At 58.8% G+C, this 23,548-nt stretch overlaps 1 protein-coding gene across 1 annotated transcript in view; it reads right to left on the bottom strand.

Annotated features, from left to right (window-relative positions):
- The window catches only part of Fam222a (family with sequence similarity 222 member A), a 49,531-nt gene extending 25,990 nt beyond the window's left edge, over positions 1-23,541 (bottom strand). Inside the window, exon 1 of the mRNA XM_015500156.2 lies at positions 23,055-23,541. The gene's annotated coding sequence lies outside the window, so the exon portion shown is untranslated. The remainder of the gene's footprint in view (positions 1-23,054) is intronic.
- Between the last annotated feature and the right edge of the window lie 7 nt (positions 23,542-23,548).

The raw sequence follows: 23,548 nt of genomic DNA, 5'->3' as shown, positions 1-23,548 counted from the left end.
GTGGACATCCAGGCAATGCAGAGAGCGATAGGGACCAGGCGACTGAGCTCAGGGGCCAGAGGGCATTTCTGGGAGGAGGCCTCAGCTGGCCTTTCCAGGGCAGTCCCAACGGAACACCAGTGGACACCTGCATCCCGACACCTGCAAACCAGACAAGCCAGAACCTTCTCCTGAGCCTCAAACCCAGCCTGACCGTCTCCACTGGGCACGCAAGGCCCTAGGCCTGCCCACCTGTCTCCCTGGCCTCTGCTAGCCACCCCAGGCCTCCAGATAGTCACCTGTGTGGCCCCTGGGTGGACTGTGCTGCCGCCAAGACCCTCTTGGCTCAGATCTGCCTCTCTGGGTCCTGGCTCGGCTTCGCCCCCTCTTCTGGGTCCTCCCACCACAGCCCTAATCACACCCCGTTGTAATGGCCAATTTCACATCTGTTTCTGGCTACTGGACTGTGCGTGTCTTATTTGTTTTTCTGTCCCCTGTACCTGACAGAGAGTAACCGTTTAATAAACAGGTGTCGACTGAATGGCTCCATCAATGAATTGATTATTTGCACGTGAAGTAACTGAGGCCCAGAGAAGCCAAGTCTCCTGTACAAGGCCACACAGCAAGCCAGGGACAGGAGTGGGTGGGCGCTTAAAGCACTCATGATCTTTTTGACCCCCACCCTACCCCCCTCACTGCCTGGCACCATCCCAGCTGCAGACTGCCAGTCCCCCAGTGTCCCCACATGGATTCATTACTCCCCCAGCCTTGCTGGGGACCATCCAGAGAGCTGCTCATTTTGAAATCCTATCTGCAAATCAGACTGTTTATAAGCTCAAGGTCTTTTGTGGCTTTAATAATAAAAAGGGGGGTGAGAGGGAGGGAGGAAAAATGTCTCAAGCCTCAATGATTAGAATGCTTTGGCACTGTCCCTGACACGGGGGCTGATAAGACGCCTTATCTCGGAGACACCCGAGGAAAAGGTCCCCTCCACCAGATAACGCCCCCAGCTGTCGATATGCCCTTTCATAGCTGAGGATTTAGATAAAGGAAATGTGACAGGGGACGGGAAAGAAAGGAAGGAACTTCCCAAGTCCAAGGAGGGACGGGTCTGCAGCCTGCCTTGGCAGAACAATGAGCGAGAGAGGGATGTCTACGGGCCATCTTTATTTTTATTAAAAGAACAGGGAATTGGGGCCTTTGGTCCTGTCTTTTGTCACCTTTCTCTGCCTGTCTGGCTGCAGGGGGTGTCCAGGAGCCCCCCCAACCAGCGGGAGGGGGAAGTTCAGAAATAGCAATGTGCACCTTGGTACTAATACCAACAGCGAGCATTTCCCAAGTGTCCCCTCTGGGCCACACCCCACGTGCACTGGGGCCCTCATCTGGGTGCATCCGCATAGCAGGCTCTGCGGGGGGGGGGGGGTCTATTTTTAGCCCCATTCACAGATGAGAAAATGGGCCCAGACAGGGGAAGCAATCTGTACAAGGTCACACAGCTCTGAGGTGGCCGGGGCCAAGGTGTCAACCCCAGTGCGCTGGGCACAGCGGTACTGAGAGGAAGCCGGGCGCCCTGGCACAGGCCCGTAATCTCACCGATTCAGGAGGCTTAGGCAGGAGGGTCACAAGTTCGAAGCCAGCCTCGGCAACTTGGTGAGACCCTGTCTCAAAATAAAATGAAAGGCCTGGGGCGGTAGCTCAGCGGTGGAGCGTCCCTGGGTCAACCCCCAGCATCCCACCCCTCCCCGAAAAATCCTGAGACAGCAAGGCCCAGGCCCTGGCTCTTCCACACCCATGCACACACTCACTCACCCCTCCATTGAGGTGGCAGACACTCGCCAAGCACCTCTGGAGGCCGAGCCCGTGCCCGTGCCATGCACTGTGGAAGCCAGGAGTGTCCTGCCAGAAGGCCCCAGGGCAATATCCCAGGAGAACTGACCCTCCATGGCTCAATCCAGCTCCAGGTAAAAAGGGACTTTCCCTCCCAGCCTCTCCCTCCTGCCCCCTGCATTGTCCTAGGTCCACAGATCAGCGACTGGTCTCCCAGCCAGGCTGGGCTGTCCTTGGAGCAGGCAGCAGGACAAGGCTGTGGCCTTCACTTCCAGCCCTCCCCCTCCCCCTTGTCCCCAGAGCAGCCAGGCTCCACAGCCAGGCCAAAGACCGGCTGTGGCTTGAGAGGAAGGTCGTACCAGGCCCCTCCTGGTGTCCCACAGGACTCGGAGCCCAGAGAGGAGAGCCGGCCCCAGAGGTCCTGTGTCACCAGCCGGCATGGGGGTTCCTATTGGCCGAGTGACCTTGGGGAAACCACAGCATCTGAGTCTCTGCTCCCTAACTGACCCGGGGTGGGCAGAGAGCCAGCCGACACGTGAGGACTGCCCAGCTCGCACCACGGGAGGATGTCACCACTGGGCTCTCAGACACAGCCCACAGCACGGGCGGACCCTCAGGATTCTACATGCAGTCCCCTTGTTCCTTCCTTTTTAATTTTTGATGGTACTGGAGACTGAACCCCGGGTGCTCTACCCCAGCCACATCCTGGCCCTTTTTAGTTTTTGAGACAGGGTCTCACCAAGTTGTCCAGGCTGGTCTCAAACTTGTGAAGCTCCTGCTGCAGACTCCCGAGTCACTGAGGTTACAGACGTGGGTCACCACACGTGGCTGCGGTCCCTACCTTTGAGAGGCTTAGAATTGGAAGTGAAGATGGGACAAGAAGTTGGGACAAACCAGAGGCTCGTACAAGGAGCCGGGTGGCCAGTGAGGACTTGAGTGAAAGAGAAATCTGGTTTAGGCCCGAGGGCCTTCCAACCTGCACGGGAAAGGGCAGGACCCCCACCCACCTCCATCCCCTGGCCTGGTAACCAGCTGCCCCCACACTCAGGGTAGATCCCAAAGTGCTGTGGGGAGGCCCAAGCCTAGGAGGAGCACACCTGCAGGATCTGGGTCAGCCCTGGCCATGTGACCCGAGGGAGTCACATCTCTGGTCGGGTCCCTGTATCATGAGCTGAACCAGCACAAACCTTCAGAAAGCACAGCCCTCTCTGAACAGCAAAGGGCCAGAAACCAGCCTTCCCGTGCCAAGGAAGAAAGGGTGCAGGATCCTTGCTCAAAAATGTCACTGGGCCAGGCACGGGGGTGCACACCTGTCATCCCACAGGCTCAGGAGGCTGAGGCAGGAGGATCACCAGTTCAAAGCCAGCCTCAGCAACAGTGAGGCCCTAAGCAACTCAGTGAGACCCTGTCTCTAAATAAAGTACAAAATAGGGTTGGGGTGTGGCTCAGTGGTCAAGGGTCTGAGTCCAATCCCCAGTATCCCCCCCCCCCAAAAAAAAGTCATTGGGAATCTCGGTGCACAGTCCCTTCCCGGCCCCACTCTGAGGTTCCCACGATGGGAAGATCACCCTCTACTTCTTTTTTGTCTTCTGGCTCCAAGCCTGCCCCTGTGTCTCTCTTCTCCTTTCCAGCCGTCTGTCTGTCTTGCTCCTGGTCTGACCCCGCACCCTCTCCTTCCTCCCTCCCCTCTCTCCTCCACTAACCCTGTCTCTGCAAGGCAGCCAGAGCTGAAGCCCGCCCCACCCCCACTCCCTCCTGCGGCTCCCTCCCCCATCCCTGTTCTGAGAGCCCCAGGCCTGCCAGGGGACCCTGTTAATAATTAAATGTTAATCTAAAAAGCAATTTGAGCTGCGGCTAGGCAGATCTGGTTAGAGATTACATTAGCATGGAGGAGGCCAGGGTAATTTTCTTTAACCCCTCTCCTGATCTCTCCAGCCCGGGAATCTTCAAGTCACACGGGCACTGCTGATTAAACCGCGCAGGGCTTGGCCGTGGATAAGGGGCCTGTGAAAAGTGATTATTTCCCACCACTATTTGGGCCGCAGCACCAGAAGGGGATTTTTACTCTCTTTTAAGGTTGGTGTGGGGGAGCACTGCGCCCTTCAACCCGAAGCCTCATCTCCCCACAAGTTACTGCTGCATCCAAGCCCCCAAGCCAGGGCTCTAAGATGCAAATCTGCTCCAGGACAGAGACATCATCTTGGACCTAGCTCTCACAGCCTCACCGAGGCCTAGGTCTGGGCTGGGCACTAGAGCTAGAGGTGCTGGCAGCTCTGGGCCAGAGAGATGAGCAAACACTATGGTGACAATCCTGAATTCTGGCCGCAGCCAGGGTCCTCAGTGGGGCATCCCCAGGGGCGAGGCTCGCTTACTGACCATGGCTTGTGAAATACCTCCCCCTTAAGAATCCACCTGGGCTTCCACGGAAGCCCAGGGTCCTCAGGGCTCCTAAGACCCATGTGCATGTGAGTGTGTTAGGATGGTGCCGGGGGGGGGGGGGGATTCCTCCTCATGTGGCCTCCTGACCCTTCCTCCACCAGCTCCCAAGGCTGACCCAGTGCCTGTGCTTTGTAGGTTCCAGAAACACAGCTCCTGACGGATAGGTGGGCTCAGGAAGGATGGGACACAGGGCAGGCTCTGGGGGGTGGGTGGCTGTCCCACAGCCCTTCAGCACCACGGCCAGCTCCCAGCCACCGTGCCAAGAAGGGGTGGGTCTCAAGCACAGGGACCTCGCTCACCATGGGAACTAGCCTGGGATGTGATGGTGGCCTGACAAGCCCCTACTGTGTGCCAGGTCCTGTGCACACGCTGGGCAGTCACAGATCCTGATGGGGTAAGAGCCGTCGGAAGGCGGGAAGGAGACAGGGGCCATGATGGGACCATCGGCCGGGCCCAGGGGTGTCAAGGGGGGGACACCCCAGCTGCCTCACGAGGAGAGTGACAGCATCCAGTCCCGGGCTTTGGAGCCAGATCCCTGAGCCTTCTCCTCTGACTAAACCCCACCTTTATCCCTGAACTCTGGTTTGGGGCACATCCCTCCGTCATCTCTGAGCCTCAGTTTCTTTATCTGAAAAGGAGGCTAATTTCTGACCAGGAACTTGTACACACACAGGGCCAGGTCCTCGTGGCAAAGGGTAGCCATTTCTAGCATCACGTGGGATCATTCTCAGCTGGCGAGCAGGAAGGAGGGAGGAGGAGGAAGCGAGGCAGGGGGAAGAGCAAAGATGACAGGAGCACCCCATGGGGAGCACATGGAGGACGGACGGAAAGGAGTGGGGAGGCCTGAGACAGCTCGGGCTACAGCAGGACCCGCCCTCCAGGTGAGGGGCTGAAAGCACCTCATCCAGGTGGAGCCCCCCAACTCCAGAGACCGCCCCCCCCCAGCCCTCAGTGCTGGCTTAGGGCAGGGAGAGACGCAGAATAGGAATCAGGGTCTCATAGGAATGCTCGATAGCCCCTCCGGGGCTGGGGGGCAGTCATGGCCACTGGCTACTGGCCACTGGAGTGGATGCGGGGACTCCTCATTCTCATGTAAGGAGCCTCTGCTTGCAGGTTCTAGGTGGCAGGGGAGGGGACCCAAATCTCAGCCTCCTACCCAGCTGTCATCTCCTAAGACACCCCTTTTCCGGGAGCCAGACCCCAAAGTGAGAAGTTTGAAGAGGCCGCCCCTCTCCTAGTCCTGGTCTCAGCCCTTGAATTAAAAGTGGCAGCCAAGTCTCCATCGTCACCTTCCCAAAAAGGTGGAGGACACTGGGAATCAAAACCAAATACCGTGCTGTGAGGCCACAATGGGGTCTGGGCGGGGGGGCTTGGCAGGAAAGGGCCCCCCATCCAGATTTCTGGGAGGGCATGGACCTTTCTGGGGGAGCAACATGTCAACAGAGACCAAAATAAAGGTGTAATCAGGTGAGACCAGATGTAAGGGGTCCCCAAAGACGGAGCACCTTGTGCAGAGGGCAAAGGTGAGACAGAGAAGGAGGGGCTCAGTGTCCCAGCCACCCCCCCCCCTACATACCCCCGGCCCTGCACCCAAAGTTCAGGGTTAAACCAGGCAGCGGGGAAGGAGGCAGGCCAGTAGTAAGAGCGATAGTGAGCACTGATCTTTATTTTTAGTGTTCCCCACGGGCTCCGCACTCTACAGACGCCACCTAACTTAACCCACACTCCACCTGGAGAATGACAGCTGTGCGGTACCTGGGAGGAGACGCAGGGCGGGAGCGGCCTCCAGGGCCACGGCAGGGGGCTGATGAAGGCAGGAAGGTTAGGGTTCAGACACCCAGGGGAGGGGAGACCGGGCCCCGGGGAGGAAAGGTCCAGCAGTGTCCAGAGGACAGACAGCTGACAGTGGACGGAGGCTGGGAAGGGCTAGCTCTGACTTGTAGCCCAAAGCCAAGGCCAACAGACGCTTCTGGGGCTGGGAGAAAGACAGATGCAGGCTTTGGACAGAGGCTCAAGGTCAGGGCCACGCCCTGGAGTGGTCTCCTCCAATTTTGTCTAAACCTCTGAGGGCCAAACACTCATCCCTTGAATACGGGCCAGTCTCCAGCCCTCGCCCTGGCTGTGAGCTGGCGGGAGTGTCTCTGACCCCTTCATGTGTCACCCAGCCACAGAGCATGCGGTTTACAAAGTGCTGGGGTGCAGGGCCGACTGTCTGCCGCTGCCCACCGTGGGACCATTCATCTCCGGAGTCCCATTTTTCTTCGCCGTGCCTGCCTGTGTTTGTTGTTTCTCTACAGCACACACGCACACTTGCGTTCTGGTTATCTTCAGGAATGTTTCAACCTCTGACCACCTGACAGGAGGCTGGTGCTCATGGTAAATTCCCTGTTGTGACAGGGAACAGCTTCGGGGGAGGGGGAGGGGACAGGTGGGAGGAGAGGGGACGTAAGTCCAGGAAACCCAGGACCACCAGGAAGCGGAGATCTTTCCAGGAAGCAATGCTTTCTGCAATGGAACCTGCTGTCCACAAGACCTGGGGGCCTCCTGGCCTCCACGCCCTTCCCCACCCTAGAGGGTCATATGTGTCTCACATTCCTCTCCACTCAAAACTCCCTTCCTGGCATTTGTAACAATATCCTCGGAGGCCCCATGGGAACCCTGTCCCTGTCTCCTTCCTAGTTCTGCTCAGCCACACTGGGTCTTCTGATTCTCTAATAGGACAACCTCAGTCCCACCCCAGGGCCTTTGCACTTACGTTTCTGTCTTGATGCCAGTGCTGGCCAATGAAAATACACAGTAGAAGGAACCCCACACAGAAATTTTCTAGCAGAAAGTTAAATCTAATAATGTATCTTATTTAACTCAATAGATCCAAATTAGTACCCCCTCAAGATGTCATCGATATTCCCAGTTATCAGTGAGACATTCTGTGTTCTTCTTTTCATACTAAATCTCTGGAATCCAGGGTGCACTGTATACCCACAGGGCACCCCAGTTCAGCCTGGCCTCCCTGCACATGCTCAGTAACCACCTGTGGCCAGTGCACAGCTGTGCTGTCCCCAACACTGCCCACTGCCCACCACCCTCTGTGCCAGCCCCATCTCCTCATTCACGCCTCATCTCAAACATCACCTCCTCCAAGAGGCCCTCCTTGACCACCCTGTGGACTGGCAGCCTCTGCCCAGCCATTACTCCGTCACCATTGTGGCTCATTCACTGTCGTTACCTTGATTATTTATTGATGAATGGCTGAGTATCTCTCCTCCACCAGAGCACAGACTGTGCTGTATCTGCAAGCGGGGCACACAGTAGGTGCTCAAGTGGGCAGGTGGTAGGGGCTGGGGTGACAGTGGAGGCAGCAGGCCTGGGGGGACCCTGTCTGCCTACCTCACCCCAAATCCCACTCTGGGCATTCAGAGGAGGAGGAGAGCGTGTGCACGTACTCACACGTACTCACACATACTCACACGCACACACAGCTCCCGGGTCCACCCCCCGCTTCTGAAAAGTGGGCCAGAAGATGGGCCTCCTTTGAAAATCAGCCCGGCGCAGAAAAACGGCTGTGACAGCACAAAGCCAAGATTGGATCAGCGACGGCCCGACGGCCTGGTGACGGTTACAAACGACCTGATGTGGAAGAGACAGGCTCAGATGTGTGCACACAACGGCTGCTCCGCACCCAAGGCCGGGCTGCTGGGCAGGTGGCTCCGAGTCCACTTCAGAATGTGCCTGAGCCCAGGAAAGACATGGGAGCCCGCCTGTCCAGGCTGGTCACTTACCCAAGGTGAGACCAGACACTGCCCAAATGCCCAGCACCTGGCAGAATGTCCCCAACATGAAGCAAAGCTTGTCATTTCTGAATACTACTTTCGTAATGGAAGGAAGAAGAATCCTCTTTTCCACAACCTCACAAGGGTGGATCGGAGAGGGCCACCCGCGGTGCCCAGCTCCACAGTCACTTTTGGAAGCAGCCCCTGTCCTACTCTCAGGATGGGGGGCAACTCCCCTTCCCGGGCTCTCAGGCACCTGGCACTGAACCTTACCTTGCTGTGACTGCCACCGAAGCCCTGTTTGAGCACATTGACTCCAGGGAGGCTTCACGGCTCACCCAGGGGACTGGCATCGAGGAAGCCAGGCCACGCGGCTCACCCAGCGGATGCTCGATAAATCCCAGGGGGACAACAGAGGGAAGGGTTGGGACCTTTGTTCCCCTGGTCCCTTGTGTGGCCCAGGGCTCACAGTTCTCCCTAGTCACCTGGTCTGGCCCTTGGCCTCTCTCCAGCTTGACCTGACACCCCGCCACCACCACCTACACACACCCCCTGGGAACCCCAGGCCCTGCAGACCTGAGAGCACTCATCAAGGCGGGCGGGGGGCCGGGCTGTCGATGGTGGGCAAGAGCCTCCTCTCAGCCCTCTGGTTACCTGCCAGTGGGGCAAGGGGCAGGGGGCAGGAGATGGTGCATATCCCAGCCCCTGGCTGTGTCTCGGAGGCTCAGGGTCCAGAAACTTCTGGAAGAGGGAAAGGGCCTCCACTTCACGAGGCCTGGGCAGGGCTGCTGGGTGCCGTGCCTCAGCACACCAGGCACTAAGCCCATTATTTGGGACACAGTCTATCCAAGGCTCCTGTCCTCTAGGGGGGAGCAGGGGCTCAGGGAGGAGAGAAAAGGGATTTGTCCCTGGCTATCTCCTGGGGTCTGGATGGGAACCTGGGTCTTTGGAACTCTAGAGCCAGGACATGGCCATGCTGAGGGTGGGCTGGGTTCCAACTGGGCACTCAACCCACAGGACAGGGGTGGCCCCTCCTGGGGTGGGCATTGGGTCACCTCTGACCACTGCCCTGCCCTGAGTGGCTGCTGGCATGACTCTAGGCCAAATCAAGGCTGATGTCAAAGGGGCCACCCAGAGGCCACCACCATAATAGCATCCTGCTGGCTTTACTCTAGCCCCACGAGGGACTGTCCCCCGTGGTCCTTCCAGCCACGCCTCCCTCAGTGGCCAGGGTGGGGACTAGGCCAGAATGGATTGTGCAGGGCATGGTACCTGCTTGTCACTGGTCTGGGTAACAGGTGACAGCACAGGGCTGAGAAAGCTGAAGGTGTTTTCCCAGAGTCACCCAGAGCACGGGGCAGGGCTGCTGTGGACCTCTGAGCCCCAGGACCTAAACCTCTCCCCATCGCTGCAGTTATTCTCCAACCCCCAGGGACAAGGCCCCAGGTACGCTTAGGCGAGAGCAGGGAGATGGCTCCGAGGGGCACGTTCGCCAAACCCCACCGAGTCCCTGAGCATGCCGGGTTGGGGACAGAAGAGTCAGACACGTAGGGATGCACAGGCAGGAGCCCAGCATCCCCAACCCTAGGCCAGACGGAGCTTCACGGAGCCCTGAGGAGAGGGGCTGTCTCCAGGCCAGGAAAGGGTCACCTGAGCCCCTCTGAAGAGTATTCCAGTGCCTGATACAGAGCTGAAGGGCACCCAGCAGGGCACAGAGGGGAAGCCAGAGCCCAAAGCCACCTGGTAAGGGTGGGCTGGATCGAGGAGTTGACCCCACATGAGGACCATGACCATAGGAGGGCCACCTGCAGGGCAGAAGTGGGCTCCCGGGTGATTGAGAGAGGGCCACAGGACGGAGGGGCCTCCAAGGCCAGGCTGTAGCTTTGGCACATCACCCACGGACAAGGAGCCACCCAGAAGGCACAGTTGTCACAGTACAGACTCGGGCGCTGGACCGTCTAGGCTGCGCCCCAGCCAGCTCTTCTCTTTGCGGGCTGTGCAGCACAGGGTGGGCCCACTAGCCTCTCTGGGCTTCAGCGTCTCCATCTGCATAGCGGGGCTCACGGTACACCTAGCTCCAGCTCAGCGCGGAGGGACTCCAGCCTTCACCCAAGTTTGTCAAGTAGAAAAAAGGCAGCCATTGAAGGGCAGGGCACGGGCTCCGCGCAGGGCCACTCGCCTCCCGTGCACGGGCCTTGGCTCCGTCCCCAAAGCTGCAGGAAAAGAATCAGGAAACCGGTGGCCCCAGGTTCAGGGCCTATCTGGTCACTGGGCTGGCGTGGTCCAGGTGGGTGCCAGGCTTGGGGACAGGATGGCGGCGGTGCCTCCCAGCCTGGCTGGGGCGCGCGCCAGCACCAGCGTGCGTGCGCGTCTGTGTGTGTTGCTGCGGCGGCTTCTATGCAAACATGTTAATTTGTTTTCATTTTGTGTTTTTTTTCCCTCGCAGGATAATTGGGTGAGTTTGAAGTCTTGGCGAGGCTGCTGATTATAGCTATTTGGGTGGTGCCCTCGCGGGCGCGGGCCCTGCCTCCTGCCTCAGGCGGGGAAGGCGCGGCTGGGGGTGTGAGGAGGGGCTCCGGGGGTGCAAGTGGCTTCTGAGGGCTCTTTCTGGCCGGGGATGGGGAAGACGAGCCATCGGGGACCCCAGACGTGCCCCTCACCCAAGCACCACGGGAAGCCCTGCCCACACACGTCTTTCTTTCCCCTGTTGCTGCATTAAAAAAAAAAAAAAGAAAGAAAAGAAAAGTGGTTGCCAACATTAAAAAGAAAAAAACCAACAAAACTAAAATCCTACCTCAAATTCTCATTGCGAGGTCTCTTGGGGAAGAAAATTGTCAGCTTTGAAAGCACCGAGGCCGTGATTCCCAGGGATAGGTGTACCTGCCTTGGCCTTGGGCTCTCGGGCTCAGGAGCTGTGGAAGCCCAGCGGGTCCCTGGCTCTCTGAGGGTCCCTCCTCATCTGCAACCGGGCCTCAGGAGCCCCGAGAGACTGTGAAAGTGTCAGACCCCCTCTGGACACGCGGCCTGGTCACTGACCTGTTTCTCCCCCTAGGTAGGGGCCGGGGCTGCCCACATCTTTGCTGGGACTTTGTTGAAGGCCTACTGTGAGCCACGCTCTGCACAAAGACCTTGGTGTCTTAGTCTGTAGGAGCGACTACTGCACCTCACCCTCAGGGCCTGTGGAGTGCCTGGCCCCTGCCGGCACACAGTGGGCCCCGTGCTGGCACACAGTGGGCCCACAGCAGAGCAGGTGAGTGGCTGCCTGAAGCTCCTCTCAGAGCCAGTCCTCCAAACAAGAGGACCACACACAAGAGCAGGAAGTGGCAGAGAGAGAGGACAGGCTTCCTGGATGGTCCCCCAGGGTTGGGGGGCCACCTTACAGAGGGCTCGGGCTTCCCCGGTCACACGGGGTGGCAGCTGGCAGCAACCCCTCCCCCACGAAGAGGCACACAAAGGGGCCTCTATTCCTGCTGTGTGCATTTGTTCCAGCCAGCGGGCCACACCACCCTCTCCTCCTCTGCTGGCTGCCCAGCCTGGCCGGAGCCTACACAAAGGCCAGTGTGTCCTTGCCGGGCCAGGCTGGCCTCAGAGGACCCTGCCCACAGAGAGCCAAAAGCTCAGAAGGGAGAGCACAGATGTGTGGCGAGGCCTCACGCCCAGGTTAGCGAGGCAGGGAAGACTCCGGGGTGCCAAGCCAAGGTGCGGCTCTGCCCCCAGCTCCACCTGGTAGCTGTGTACCCGTGGCTTGGTTTGGACCTCGGTTTCCTCATCTGTACAATGGGGACTGTGACAGCAACGTGGCCAACCTTCTGGACTGTCAGGGGGTTCAGAGAGGTGATGAGGGGCTTGGTGTGAAATTTGGAAAGGGATGGTGGGCAGGAAGCCCTGGGGACTGACCAGCCATGTCCTCAGCATCTCCTTCCTCAGTCCCACCCCAGAAGGCTGTGGGCCCAGCCTCCTAGGAAGGGAGACAGTACCCCTTTCTAGATCCCTCTATCTCCACCCTCCATCCCGGCAAGGTCCACGTCTGTTGGTGCTGACCTTGAGGTTGTGAGGTCTCTTCTGCCCCAGGCCATCTCCAGGCAGTGGGACGACAGGGGCTACTGTTTATTAAACACCTACTGTGTGCTGGGACTTGTAGCTCTATCATCTCCTCCTAAACCCACGGCTACCCTGGGAGGATGAGGCAGGGTGGTACAATGGTTACGGACTCACGCTCCCTGTAGCTCAGAGGGACGGTTCGCCCTCAAAGAGTTTAGGCAGCAACCATGTAAGACAACTTGGTGATGCTCCCAGGCCCCCGCTGGCTTGAAATCCTGACCCCCGGGCTGTCCCCCCAGTGCACAGGGGAAAACCAAAGCCCTGTTGGTAGGTGCTTGATGTGACGGGGCAGCAACAAACCCGGAGCGATCATCCTAGGGGACATTCTAGGGGACTCGAAGCCAGGCCTGGTGGACCCGCTATTCTATGTGAAGAGCTTACCGACTCTTTCCAGCAGGTGTTTTAATTTCCAGATGTCCTAGGCTCTGGGGGCCACGCAGCCTGCAGAGCGTGTGGTAAGAGGCCCAGTTCCCCCCCCCCCCCCCCCCCAACTCACCTCCCTGGCTGACCCCAGAAGTCCCCGTCCTGCCACACAAAGTCCCCCTCCCTCCCTCCCACCTGCTCTGGGCCGCCAAGTGCACAGCGGAACACCAAGTCATTAAGCTTGCGCGCACCATCCGGGCGCCCGGGAACACTGTGGAGTTTCCCTTTTATGTTTATAGCAATTGTATGAAAATGTGCAACATGGCGCGCACCAGCTGACAAATGAGACGAAACAGACAGGGTTCCGGGCCGGCTTTTTTCCGGGCCTGATTGGCATTAATTGTGAGCGTTTACAAAGCACAACTCGGAGCCTGACACTTGCTTCAAGCTAACGTTTCCTTCTAATAGTTTTAATGATTACAACAGGAGCTGGTGATCACCACCGGGCGGGGAACGGGCCTGTGCTCCTCCGGGGCCAGGGACGGAGCCCCTGCCCCACTTTGCCTGCCACCTGCTGTGGGTGGGCTGTACCAAGTGCCCAAGTGGGGAACAGGGACTCCCGCCCAGGGCCTGGCTGCCGCACTCCCAAGCTGCCAGTTTATAAAGCTCATGGTGAAGCCCCCAGGCCCAGGCCCAGGGGAGGGGGCAGGGAAAGGAGAGAGGCGGAGCAAGTCTGGCCTGGCTCTGTGGTGACAGGGTCTTCGTTTCCTCATCTGTACAACAGGGACAGGAAGGACCCCCACGAACCCTGGCTGCTGTTTTCTTATTGTGTGACCTCGGCCGAGTCCCTCCCCAACTTTGAGCCTGACCCTCCTCACCTGTAATGTGCAGGGCAGGACCTGGTCAGCTGGAAGTCACTTAGACCAGGCTTCCGGTCCCAGCTCTGGCTTCTCCTCAGCTACATGACCTTGAGAGAGTCCCTTACTGTCCCCGAGCTTTGGTTTTCCTCGCGGGTAGAATGGAGTTCATGACCCCGCAGACTCCAGAGAGAAAGTAGAATCCCTGAATCGCTGGCCAGCCAAGGGCCCGTGTCCCCTCCCTCGCTCATTCACTCCCTCAAGTGTTCCCACAGCCATCAAGCGTCCTCATCAGGGGCCTGGGGTGTCCCAGGGAACATAGCAAGGACCCTCACTCACAAGGCCCCCAGCCTCATGGCAGGGGGGAAGAGGATAGATACAAACGCACCCCAAGGGCAGCAATCCATCAACTCTCACCCCTGATTGACGGAGAGAGAAACTGAGGCAGAGAGAGAGAGAAATAGTCTGAAGTCACCCGGCTGGCATGTGGCACTGCAGGGGGGGGTTAAACCCAGGCCATAGCCTCAGGGGGAGGTCTGCCAAGACCAGCCCTCAGGCCCTGAGGGAAGTGCTGTCCGAGGGCCCCCCACGGATGGCCTTTCCATCCTGGGTGGGGCTCATCTGCATAGTCAGGCTGGGCACCAGGGTAAGAGGTACCACTGAGAAGGAGGGAGTCGGAGGCTTGGGGAGCCCCATCCTCCTGGGGTTCCATTTCCTGTGCTAGAAATGGGAGGGGAAGTGCCCCCCCAACCCCGGTCATTCATACATTTCCACCCAGTGTGCTCCCCAGGCTGAGGCCACCAGAGGCCACGGGAAGAGCACCAGCCAGGTGGCTGGGAAAGGCTGAGCCCGGCCCATGCCCAGGCCCAGAGAAGGTCTCACTTCTGGGAAGGCACTTGCTCTGTGCTTGGCTCCAGCCAGAAAAAAATATCCTGCCTTCTGGAAGCCCTCAGAAAAGGCTGCCATATTTTTTTGGAGTTAGTCTGAGAGTGAGATGGGGAGGGGGGGAAAAAAGAGGGGGGCACTTTTCCCTCTTGCATATGGTGGCACAGATGGGCCCATGATCCATAAAAACTGTTTGCAATTAAACTCCCACTTTGCATGGCTGGATTTGTCAGTTATCTGAACCATGAGCTCCGCAGTGACAGAGGCGGCACGGGACAAGGCAGCGCAAGATTCCTCAGGACCAACCTGCTGGGGGGGCGGGGCTGGGGTCCTGGCATGGTGGGGTGTGGCAGCAGCTGGGCCAGCTCCCTCTCTGGGCATCCCTTGGCCTTCGCCCCAAGTCGGGTACAGCCAGGCAGTGAGGTGGGGCTTGGCAGGGCTTCCCTGCCCAGCGGGGACTTGGCCGGCGCGGGGTGCCTGGCTGTGGGGTAATGAGCGTGGAGAGAGTGCAGCTAATCACACTCGGGACCTGCCAGGGAACAGATCTGGGACCCAGGACAGGCAGGAGGGTGGGTAGGCAGCGTGCGCCATGAAAGGGGCCCACCAGGCAGAGTGCCCTGGCAGGGTCCGGGTGGAAGAGCCAGAACCTCTGGCCCAGTTGGCAGAAGCGATTGAGGGCAGTACCAGGAAGGGCGCCAAGGGCCAGAAGTGGCTCCTCCCTCACCCTTAGAAAAGTCCACCCGGCCTCCTGCGTCCCTTTGAAGGCAGGTAGGGCCATCAAGGCAGGCACTAAGAATCTCTGAGTAGCTGAATCTCCCCAGCCAAACTGATGGCCTCCGCACGGGCAGCCTTCTCCCAGGGTTCCCAGAAAGTGGACGAGGGGCCACACCCCCTGGGCTCAAAATGCCCGCTGGCCACCCCAGCCGCTGCTGCCCTGGGAGGCTTGCTTGTTTGGGTTAACAAATGCATCATTTGGATTTGGGAAATCCTGAGATCGCTCATAATTGTTCCCCGATGAAAAGAAATAAGGCCCTCATGCCCCCTTCCCCCGCCCCCTCCAAGCTGGGAAAGAAAAGTCATAAAAATAGCTTGTTATCTCACCTATTGAGGCTCCGACTGGATGTTACTGCTAATTGGGTATAACATCCTTGTCTTGTTCTCGCAGAAGCTAAATCAAGAAAGCGCCACTGCTGCGAACTAATTATATCTCCAGCCTGCAGCCTGCCGCTTGTCTCTCCCTTTATTGAGTTAAAAAATGGTCACGAACCTTCATCTTTCATCCCCCCAAGCGCTGGGCCCACGCTGCCCGCCAGGCGTGGCTAGTGAGGCGTGGACAGCCCACAGGAAGGTCTGGAAGGGTCTCGGGGAGCAGCAGAGTGCTGAGAGGGGAGCTCCTGCCAGGGTACCTGCGTGTCCCTCACCACCAGGCCTGCTGCTCCACTGTCCCTGGAGAAAGGAACTCTGGTGTCTCTCCCTCCTGGCAGCTGAGCCCCTGGGGAGGCAGGTCAGGAGCATCTTAGTCAGGGGAGCATTCACTCTTTTTGAACAGACACTTTTGGGGTGCCTACCTACTGCGTTCCAGGTTAACGCTCCCAGTAGGTCAGAGGCAGGTAGCCCCACGCACCCCACCCTGGGTTCAGAGATTCTCACAGATGGGACCACATCGCTCCTCTGTTCAAAGAGCAGCTGTGGCACCTTATGGTGAGTGCGCAAAGTCCAAATGCCAAGGACAGCTGTGGATCTTTCCAAAGTCCCCTCTCGCCACATCCTGGCCACGTCAGGCCACACGCTGGTCCCTCCACAGAAACACTTGCTGCTCTGCCTCTTGGGCTCTTCCCTCCACCCAGGCCACCCTGCCCAGCTCTGTCTGCTAGAAGCCCACCAGCCCTCAGGGCGTCACAAGGACCAACACCTTGTCCAGGCTTGCCCTGTCCGCCTGCCACCCCTAGTCTGGGGACCTTGAGACAAGTTTGAAGGCCAGTTAAGCCGCTCCGCGGGTTCACAAACCTACTCTGCTTAACCGTGCCGAGCCTCGGTTTCCTCATCTCTCCATGGGCTAGAGGTGCCGACAGGCTCTGTAGACTGGGGAGTCAGAGGGCGCCCATCAAGGACCTCTCTCTCAGGAGCAGCTCAATGAATGCTAACTGCAAATAAATTCCAGACTACAGATGTTTGAAATCTGCACGTGGACAGACCTGAGTCAGAACTGGAAAATGGTAATTGACTCTCATACTTCAATGGTTTTCGTGGCTGAAGAACCTCTCATATCCTTAGAGAAGCTCCCCCAGATTCTCTTGCTATGATTACTCTGGTCCTCCAAACCACATGAAGGTGGCAGAGGGACCCGGGAGCTCAACAAGGCCAGGCAGGCGACCAGTTTCAGCTCACAGGCCCTGCTGATTGATTGGTGCTGCCTGCCCAGAGCCCTGGAGAGAACCCAAGGTCAGGGGAGGAACTCAGCGAGGGAAGAGGGCAGCAATTGATTGGCAATGTCTGTCAAGGGCACAGCAGTATAAGGGAGGTCACGCCTGCCTGGACTTGCCATCAGCTGACGTCTCCGGAAGGGCATGGCTGAGGCTGGGGTCAGGTGGGGGTGACTTATTCAAAGGCGTGCAGCTCACAAAGGAGACAGCTGGCCCAAAACAAGTCTCCCTCAGTGCCTGCTCAAGGACCCTCCCAGAATAGTACCTCTCAAGTTCAATGCCTTAAACTGGGTGCAGTGGCACACACCTGTCATTCCAGCAGCTCGGGAGGCTGAGGCAGGAGGATGGCGAGTTCAAAGCCAGCCTCAGCCAAAATGAGGAGCTAAGCAACTCAGTGAGGCCCTGACTCTAAATAAAATACAAAATAGGGCTGGGGAGGGGCTCAGTGGCCGAGTGTCCCTGATTCAATCCCGGGTTACCTGCCTCCCCCCTAAAAAAATGTTCAGTGCCCTCAGAGGAGGAAGAGAGGCCAAAGTCCTGTGGTCAATGAAGGGGAGTGTGTTGACCTTGTCATGTGGCCCAGGACCTGGGTGGTAACTTCATCTTGCTGAGCCTCCGTTTCTTCCTTTACACAATAGGAATAAACACACCCATCGCAGAGTGCTAGAGGATTAAATGAGAACAAAACGCCAGGGCAGGGAGCTCGGTGGCCCACAGTACATGTCAATAGTGTCCCATGATTCTCCTAATAGGCAAGTGTTTAAAGGGAGCCCCAAAGCCAGCCATTCCAAGTGCCTCCCCCATCGGGGAGCCTGCATGGTCACCCCAGGTAGTAGTAAGCTTCCACCTCCCAATTTCTAGCCTACTTTGAGAGTCCGGGGTCCCCAAGGGCAGGGACCACATCCCTGCTGTGTCCCTGCTCCTGGCCGCACACTGTGGACTCCTCTGTGGTGGATCCGCCCCCTCCACTCTGTCTGTAGCCTCTCCCTCGGTGCATGCCACCTTTCAAAGTAACTGGGGGTCTTGTTCATCTCTGTGTCCCCAGCACCTGGCAGGGAGCCTGGCATGGAGCAGCAAACCTCTGAATGAATGCACGAATAAAAAGCAGAAATAGCCGTTCCTGGCTCCTGCCCACTTCCTCTCTGCACTGCCACGCCTCACAGCCACCCTCCCAGGTGGACCCTGGGCCCATCTGACAAACTGGGAGACTGAGGTCACACAGAGGTGGGGCCCCAAATTCAGGCCTGGGGAGGACCACCATCTCAGCCTCCTCCAGAGCCCAGCCTGGACTTTGGAGGCAGGTGTCCCTGCCCTGGCAGTGAATCCCGGGGCAGACAGCTGGTGGCTGACCTCCCCCGCCTCTCTTCCTCCAAGGGAGGCCCTCTCCCCATGCATTCTGGGTCATTAAGTTCTGTGTCATTAAGTCCCTGTCCAGGGGAGCCTGTTCACAGCCAGCTATGGCCTGGCCCCCTGACCTCCCAGGCCTTTGTCCCCTGTGCTCTCTGCACAATAGCAGGGGCTCCCAGGGCCCCAAACAGCTGCTGCAGCTGGAACAGTGACTTGCTGTGGGGCCAGGGGGATGGCCAGGGCCTCTGTCTGAGCCCATGTCACCCAGCTTGCTGAGCCCCTCCCTCCTCTCTGTCCCTCTGTCCCCAGAGCTCAAAGGAACTAGACACACAAGGTCTTCCTATCTAGAAACCCATAAGGCAACTGCAATCACCCTCTTCAACAAGTGAGGAAACCAGGGACCAGAGAGGTGAGGTAACTTGTCTGAGGACACACAGGCAGCAACAGCGTGGGAGCCCAAGTCTGAGAGCGTTCCAAGCCCCCTGCTGACTCTACAGCACCCAGCACCCAGGCATAGGGCAGCCCTTTTCCCAGCACACCTTATCTGCCTGGCCTCTGAGAGGTGTCCTCCTCCTCCTCCTCTGGACCCCATCGGCTCCTGAGCTTGGCACTCAAGACCCCCAGTTCCTCCTGGCTCATCACCCTTTTGACCTCTGCCCTTTGATAAGCTCCCCTGCCTTTCCTCATCCATCCCATAGGGGCAAATCCACTCAGTCCTCAGAACCCAGAGTACCAGCCCCTCAGTGAGGAGCCCTCGACGGCCAGTCTCCCCTCCTCCCAGCCCCACACCAGTTCTGCCCAGGGTCCCAGCTGGCTGCGGGCCCTCAGAGCTTTGCCACCTGACCATGGCCAGCACCTGGGTACCGTGGCCGGGCTGGACAACAGGAAGCAGGAGAGAGGCCAGGGAGCTGCCCATGCCACCCCTTCTACCTGACCTCATTCTGCTGGCTGTGTGACCTTGGGCAGTGACATGCCTACCCTGTGCCCATTTCCTCCCTAGGAAAACGGGGATACCAACACCCTGGAAGGTACCCGACCACTGCCCTCTACCCAGGCACCATCACATTATTCCCGTCTGCTCCCCAACTAAGAGAGCAGCCCACGAGATAGGTACTTATGGGTCAGGGCTGTGTCTTCTTGGAAGGTGACTCCGTCCCAAGGCCTCCACTTCCCCATCTCTAAAATGGCACTAACTCCGCCCACAGGAATGCCAGCTCCCCTTCAGCCTCCTGGCCTTTTGTTCGAGGCCCTCAGATGTCTCTGGCAACTGGGGAACCAATGGTCCAGGTGAAAGGAATCCATCCCCCCCCCTTCTCAGCATCCCCCTCCCCCTTGGAACCCGCCTCCCCACCCCCAGCCCGGGCAGACTAAAATAGTCATTAGGCAGATTTCAAAAGATGTCAGTAGCTTATAATTATAGTCGACATCCTTCTGAGATAAAAGTGATTACCTTGGATGCAAATCACTTAGCAACCAATCAGGGCGGCGGGCGGCGCCCGCGGAGGTGACCGGCCGGCAGAGCCGCGCAGCCCTCCTCCCCGGCGCCCGCACAGGCGGGGAAAGCGCACAATAGCTCTTGACACGCAAATGGGTTAACACAATAAAGGCGGCTCCGGCCGCTGCCGGGGGAGAGCCGCAATTCCCGGGCCCGCGGGAGGTAATAAAGCGGCCCTTTTGTGCGCGCCTCCTCGTTCTCACCCCCGCCCGGGCCCAGAGGAGTCGCCGCCTGATTGAATTACGGTTCATGAATATGAGCTGCTAGCTCGCCTCCTGGCTGGGAGCGAAGGGAGGCGGGGGAGCCTGGGGAGGCCCCGGCTGGGCCCCAGCCCGGCCAGAACTCAGATGGGAGCCACGTGTGCTCACCACGTGGGGGCCCCCCGGGTGACTTGAGGTGCCCTGGTGCAGAGCAGGCCAGAAGGGAAGGTAGGTGCCTGCCTTGGGCTGAAGCCTACCACCTTTCACTGGGACAGTCATGCAAGGCCCTGTTCTGAGGATAAAGCTAAGAGGAGCCATGAGGCTGTGCATTTATGGAGCGCTTGCTGCATGCTGCAGCCTGTACTAAGCCCTCAGTTGAATCCTCATCATGACCCTCGGCAGTGGGTGCTGTTAGCAGCTGCTGCTCACCGAAGAGGAAACGAACTCAGAGGCAATGCTACTCACCCAAGGTCATACAGTCAGCAAGTGCAGGGCACGGTTCCTGGGAGCCACTGCTCACCAGGGAGCCTCAGGTTTCTCTACAAGGGGTGTAAGCAAACGGGCCTGGCCCAGTTCAGGTCCTGGTCCAGAGCAACCCGGAGGCGCTTATGCGGAATTAGCCAAGTGAGAAGGATTACTGGGGACGGGATGGGAAGCCAACCTTGAGAGGAGATTGCCCAGAGGACCAAGGAGAGCTCCCTTTCTGACCCAAAGGATGTCCAGGATGACGGTCCCTGTGGAGGGAGCCTTCCCTGCTTAAACCTCCCCTGTGACCAGAGCTCCAGGACACACCTCCTGGCCACCAGGTCCCCCACTGAGCTCAGCAGGCTCAGGGCCCACAGGCATCTCCGCTGCTCCCAGCCCCTCCCACTGACTGGAGCAGCCCTAGGGGTCCTTTTGGAGACTCATATGGCACCCACTCCACGGGGCCCCTCCCACTCTTGTGCTAGGTGTCCCTGCTGTCTGCATCCCTGCCTCCCCACCGGCTCCACCCACCAACAGGGTCCCTGGGATGGCTGAGGGTGGCCTCACCACCCAGGGCTGGAGAGGGCTCCGGGGGTTAGGGAGCCAGGCCACCTACAAGGCCCAGGGCATAAGCTGCCATTCTGCCCAACACTGGCCTGCAGGTTAGGGGGAACCAGGATTGAAACCTGGGTTTTGGTGTGGACAAGGCATCCTGGTGGAGCCAGCCTCCCTCCATTACCAAGAGCTCCTAATTCTTGCACGGACCCCTTTCCAGCAAGCAGGGGAAGCTCCCCTGGACCCATGCAAGAGGGCGGGGAGGTCCTGGAGATCTGGAGCCAGGGCAATTCAGGGCCAAACCTCTGCAGCTACCTGGCTGAGCACCTGTAGACCATCCCTTTCTTGATTTGAGCCTTAGTTTCCTCATCTATCAAATGGGCCATAGCTCATAAGCCACTTCAAGGAGATCCTGGAGCAAAATGCCTGGTGCACAGGGAGACGCCGGAGAAGCCGGTACTCCCCACCCCGTTCCTCGTCTGGCACCGACTGCCAAGCCCAGGGAGCCAAGGGAAGGGAACAGAAGGAATTGCCCAATTCTGACAGCCCTTCCCTCCGCCTTGGCTGAGGAAGTGTAAATACTCGACGGAGGGCCTCCAACTGCCTGTTTGTGGATCTCTGGCGCACACTCTGAGTTTGTTTCTAAACTGGGAAGCGTCGAGAGGCAGTGCAAACAGCCCTTCTGCCCACATCTCCCCCAATCTGCTATTGCTCCTCTGTCCTCTGAAGCTTGTGTGTTTAACAACACCATTTCAGCTGGAAATACCATCTCCCTGCCAAGCCCCCCAAAGCAGTTCCGCCAGTATTTATTAGACCTGTTAATCTGGCCAGAGAGTCTGGTAGGAGAGCAGGGGAAATGCTCACTGCACAGAGACAGGGGCCTCGCTTCTAAGAATGGCCCCCCACATACCCTTCTGGGCTCTCACCCCGCCCCACACCGCTGAAGCAATGACACGGTTTTCAAACCTTTTCCTAGAAATGTGGTCACAGCAGTTGCGCCCACAGCCGACGCTGGCAGTGGGTCATGGGAGGGAAGGGACACGGGAGAATCTCAGAGCCCCCAGCAGGAAGCTGGCTGGGGGTTCTCCAGGTCTTTGCAAACTACAGGGCCAGTGGGGGGGGGGGAGGGGAAAACAGGGTGGGTGCCCTCTGCTCATCATTGGCCCTGGCCGAGACAGATTCAGACCTTAACACTGACTTGCCCTCCGTTCACGTAATGAGCATCAATCACACTAGGCTTGTCAAAATCATCTTAAACACCAAAGGGAGCGTGGGACAGGCTGGGCCAAGCCCTTTCCCTTGGGGTTGGACAGCAGGGGATCCCCTGGCCTTGGAGCATGGCAGGCAGCGGCTCCTCTGCACCGTCCCTGGCTGGGAGCAGGCATTCACATTTTCCTGAGCGGAAGTGGCCTGTTGGAAGGCTGAGGGCCCGCATCTCTCTAGGGACCCCGGGAGCTTTAGCCTGCTGGCTAGGTATATGGTGGGGTTCAGGGAGGCCTCCTCTTCAGCATCTTCTTTGAAAGCAGAAGTTATTCTATCTGGGAGTCCCAAACCCCCAGGCACTGCCAGTCTACATGGGCAAAGTTCTAAATACCTGTCCTTGGAGGGAGGAGCATCAGCAGGGACAGCTGGCACGGTCTCCCTCCCCCACTTCATGTGGTGGCTGGGGATTTAGGTCAAAAGACTGCTAGGATGGGGGAGTCAGCCTTTACCTCTCCACTACCCAGAGGCATCTGGCCCTGCTTCCTCCAGCCTTGGGTCAAGGCAAGTCTCATTGCCATGACCACTCCAGTGACATCAGAGGCTGGGCAGTGACGTCTCCTCCCAGGGCCACTGAACACCAGGTCTCTCTGCAAGTTATTTATTGGAACACTTGCCAGAATGGTGGGAACCCTACTGTCCGTCCACAGAGGGCAAAATCTTCTATGTAGCCACCGTGGCCAGGACCTCATACCTCCCTTCTGATCCTCCCTTTTAAGATCTCAGACGATGCTGTGGAGACCCTCAATGCTGTCCCAACCTGGGTGCCCCCTCATTTCCTCCAAGACGCGGGAGTTCCCCAGGAATTTTCAGACGTTGGAGCCACTACCTTTGTCTGTTAGCTTTATGGGTGGAGTGACCTTTCCTCTCTGGCATCTGCACTACCTTAGTCCCGGGGGACACCAGGGGACCCCAGCCTCCACTCAAGTCAGCTGACCAGTCCAAACAAGTTGTGGGTGGAAGGGAAAGGGACAGGCAAGGGGCGCAGCGCCCCCAACAATATAGGTCTCCTTTAGGTCTAGTCGGGCTGCCCTGATACCAAGAGGAGGCCCCAGCTCTAGCCCGGAATCCGGCCCCTCGCAACTCACCCGATCAGCCAGGGGGTCGTAGAGCACCCGGTCTCAGCGGCCCCTACGCTCCACTCGACAGGTTGCAGCCATGCAGAGGTGGCAGAGGCTGCCCGAGGAAGCCCTGCTCGGGAGCCGATGCTTCTCTCCGGGTGGGAAGGGACGCTGTCGGTGAGAGCTATCCAGACTCCGGAGTGCGCCGTCCGAAGTCGGGGCTGGGAGGTTCTCTGCTCAGCGAGGGTCGCTTATGCCCGGGACCCGGGCCGCAAGGGCGCTCAGGCTGCGCATCCTCGCCGGAGTCTGTGCTCGCCGAGTCCGGCGGGAGGCGCTGCGCCTCCCCTCGGGGCCCCGCTCACCTCTGCAGCTCGCCCCGCGCCGCTCCCAGGGCGCCCTCTCCGTCCGCGCAGGGAGCCGGGCGGCCGCGGCCCCTCTCGCCAGCCCCAGCTGCAGCCTGTCTTTGTTGCTTCCTCTCGCTCGCCGCCCGCCCGCCGCCTCGCGCCCGGCTCGGCCGGGGC

Source organism: Marmota marmota, unplaced genomic scaffold, assembly GCF_001458135.2.
Source record: "Marmota marmota marmota unplaced genomic scaffold, marMar, whole genome shotgun sequence".
Classification (NCBI taxonomy): Eukaryota; Metazoa; Chordata; class Mammalia; order Rodentia; family Sciuridae; genus Marmota; species Marmota marmota.
This window is presented reverse-complemented; position numbering and strand designations above follow the sequence as displayed.